Source organism: Mandrillus leucophaeus, unplaced genomic scaffold (genome assembly GCF_000951045.1).
Source record: "Mandrillus leucophaeus isolate KB7577 unplaced genomic scaffold, Mleu.le_1.0 Scaffold448, whole genome shotgun sequence".
Lineage (NCBI taxonomy): Eukaryota > Metazoa > Chordata > Mammalia > Primates > Cercopithecidae > Mandrillus > Mandrillus leucophaeus.
In genome coordinates this window covers 161,295-164,654 of record NW_012104787.1, presented here as the reverse complement: position 1 = coordinate 164,654, position 3,360 = coordinate 161,295, and the positions used below count along the sequence as shown (strand labels likewise).

Here is a 3,360-nt window from a genome sequence, read left to right as displayed (position 1 = left end):
CACACAGGCGTAGGCCGCCCTCTACCGCCTGAAGGCCGGAGGCTGAGCGGGGCGCGAGCGGATCCCGGATCCCGGGAGGAGAGCCGCCTCCTGAGAATGCCGTGCTCCCTACAGCGCTGGGAACGGACCGGCCCGTGCCAGCTCAGTCGGCTGCCCTAGGGGGCACCCGCACTAGAGGTTTTGAAGCTGGCTCCTTGCTACTTTTAGGGGTGGGAGCTGCTGCTGCTCAGCTCCTGCAGCCCGCGTTTGGCCGCTTGGCTGCAGCTTCCAGCGCGATCCTACAATGGCATCGCTCCCCCAGGAGACTCAGCGAAGCCCTACTTTATCTTGTGAGAGCTGTTTCCACATTCACTCTAAGAGAAAGACCGCCCCCCCACGAGGGCCTGAGTTCGATGCCCGGCCTCTCCCGACCCGCGGCTGCTACAGCCCCTCTGAGGCGGAAGTTTATTCACTACGGGAAAGAGTACAGCACGGGGAGAGGGGAGAGGCTTTGCCCTAGGATGTGTCCTACCCGCTCGGACTCGGAAAATTCCCGGCGCCCGCGATGCAGAGCAGTGGGCCGAAGGGCTACCTCAGAGCAGCCCAGACCGCCAGCTGAGCGGGAGGACCTGAGCGCGCCGCCCCAGCACACAAAGTAGTCGCGGGCCGAGGGGTGCCGCCGAGGCCAATCAGAGCCGCGCGCCGCGTGAGTGGAGTGCGAGCCGGCCAATCAGAGGGCCGGAAGATGAGCTTCCCGTTCCAAACTCTTCCCTGTAGCCTTGGGACCCAGATCCCAAGCCTGGGGCGCTTTACGGTGGGAAAGCGAAATGGTGCCCTGAAGACAAGAATCATTTCTCAAGGCTTGGGCATTTTAAAGTACATACCGGGGACACTTATCCCAAAACAAGTAGCGGCGGCCTTTTAGATGTTAAATATTAAAAGATCACAGAAAAGAGATTTAAGAGGCAGTGGCCTGTCAAGATTGCAATCTGCCTAATAGTCAATAAATTCACATATTTATTGAGAATATGTACCAGGAACTCTGTCTTCTTATGTACCAGGAACTCTATCACAGATACACAAATAAGGTACTGCTGATTCCGAACAAGAAAATCCCTTGTCCTCAAGCAGCTTGGGTTCTGAGGGAGGTTTTGCTAGACCTTGTGACTCGTGTTTATTGTCAGCTCTTTAAACAAAAAGCACTCTATGAAGTGCTGTACTTTACAGTCGTTTTTATGATTTTTATCTCCCTGTGAGAAAAGAAAATTGAAAGGAAAGTAGAGTGACTTATCCAAGATCACACAAAAGATGTTCTAGCTCAGTTTGGGTGTCATCATTCAATAAAATTATTCAATAACAATTTATAAATGCATGGATGCTCTCTCCCATGAGAGGTCTGTAGTAAGCGTACAAGCAGGACAAAATTCTGGTATAAAAGTGACACACTTTGGTTGTTGGAAATGAACACAAATGTTAGGCTTATGAAAAGGTAAAAATCTTATCAGTCATACTCTAGATAATTTTTAGAAGTCAGAGGTGGGGCGGATATTTACGTTTTAGTTTAAACACAGCATTTTAAAAATATTTTAACAAGCAAGCGTAACTTTTTTTTTTTTTCTTAGAAGCAGCCGGAAGGATCACTTAAGCCCAAGAGTTCCAGGCTGCAGTGCCACATCATGCCTGTCAGTAGCCACTGCACTCCAGCCTGGGCAACATAGCAAGACCCTTATCTCTAAAATTAAAAATAAAATTTAAAAAAAGAAAAGAACTATTTATAGTTGGTTAATAATCATGATAGTTTACACTGTATAATACTTTGAGATATCCAAGTTCAAAGCTTTACATTTGCCTCAAAATTCCATTTTTGTCTGGCCTTCCATTTTTACTTCCAAAATCCTAGGAATTAAAGCACTTATTTTCCCTACCTGCTTCCAATTGGAAAAAAAAAAAAAAAAAAAAAAACCCTAGGAATGTTTTGCCCAGGATTTGGTGCATTTGTATAGAGCAGTATAGTGTATGTTAAAATAACAAATAACTTTGGGCCGGGCGCAGTGGCTCACGCCTGTAATCCCCAGCACTTTGGGAGGCTAAGGCGGGTGGATCACCAGAGGTCAAGAGTTCAAGACCAGCCTGGCCAACATGGCAAGACCCCATCTCTACTGAAAATACAAAAATTAGTTGGGTGTGGTGGCGGGTGCCTGTAATCACAGCTACTCGGGAGGCTGAGGCAGGAGAATCGCTTGAACCAGGGAGGTGGAGGTTGCGGTGAGCCGAGATCACACCATTGCACTCCAGCCTGGGCAACAAGGGTGAAACTCCGTCTCAAAAAAAATAAATAAATAAATAACAAATAATTTGGTATCTCTTGAATACACTCAGAAACTAATTCTTCAGTGATTTTGAAGTCTGCTTTGTTGAATCAGTATGCTTCTCCACCTGTGACGGAACATTATTATCAAAACCCTTTCCAAGGCAGGCTCAGGATTTAGCTGCTATCCCAAAACTGGAGGTCTCTGTCAAGCAACTGATATCTGAGAACAAGTCTTTACACATTAAGTTCCAAGCCAATCATGAATTTCCAGGAAATTCACTTATAAAAGGGATGATTACCCTGCCTCTTCTCAGTGTGGACAACAGTCCCAGCTTTTTAAAAATGCATTTATTTTACTCTCTCCAGAGAAGAAAATTCCTAGAACTCAGTCTTTCTCTTGCCAGGTTAAATTCTGAGAGAGAAGGAATCCCCTAAAAGGTTCTAAACATCACTGGCCATCAGAAAGTGTCTGTGTCAAAAGCGTTTTTCCACAAGCTGCAGGTCCCCCCCTGTTGCTGGGCTCTCTTATTCTCTTCTCCCAACTGCTTGCCTCTGCTGCTCATCACTCCCAGTTTGTGATATTAGATTAAGTAAGTATAGGTACTCCATCTCTTACTCCACCCCTCCCTCACCAAACTAGGTTTTGGACCCATCTTTGCTTATCCCAAAAGTTAAAGACAAGTTCTGTTCAACAAAAGATTAGACAGAATAATCTTTATGATCTGTTTTACTGAGAACTAACAGGGCCTTGTCAGTGCATTGTTCTCTTTTACATAGCCTCAGTCAAATTCTTACCCATCAGCTAGAGCTATGGGGACTTGGGTGTGGGGCAGGAAGGAGTCAACCCTTAGACAATGGAAAAGATCAAAATGAAAGTTAAAGTGAGCACATGAGTGGCCATTTTATTGAGAGATTAGCTAGATCAAAGTTAATGAAATTGAATGCTATCACATTTCCTAAGTTGTGAACATTCATGTAGAAACTGGTTTGAAATTTACTACCATTTTATTATGACCGTAATAAAAATAATAGCCAAAGTGTAATAGTGCTGAGCACCAGGCCCCATGCAA

The 3,360-nt window shown here is 45.5% G+C and overlaps 1 protein-coding gene and 1 pseudogene across 5 annotated transcripts in view; one reads left to right on the top strand and one right to left on the bottom strand.

Moving 5' to 3' along the window:
* LOC105549636 overlaps positions 1–1,342 on the top strand; it is a 4,380-nt pseudogene extending 3,038 nt beyond the window's left edge. The window contains exon 5 of the transcript XR_001007581.1: positions 35–1,342. The product of XR_001007581.1 is annotated as an uncharacterized LOC105549636 (transcript). The remainder of the gene's footprint in view (positions 1–34) is intronic.
* Positions 1–1,920, bottom strand: part of FUT8 (fucosyltransferase 8 (alpha (1,6) fucosyltransferase)) — a 337,429-nt gene extending 335,509 nt beyond the window's left edge. For 3 of the 4 annotated variants that reach the window (XM_011994214.1, XM_011994219.1, XM_011994216.1), the window contains exon 1: positions 512–1,920. The gene's annotated coding sequence lies outside the window, so the exon portion shown is untranslated. The remainder of the gene's footprint in view (positions 1–511) is intronic. The other variant, XM_011994215.1, reaches the window with a different exon arrangement.
* Between the last annotated feature and the right edge of the window lie 1,440 nt (positions 1,921–3,360).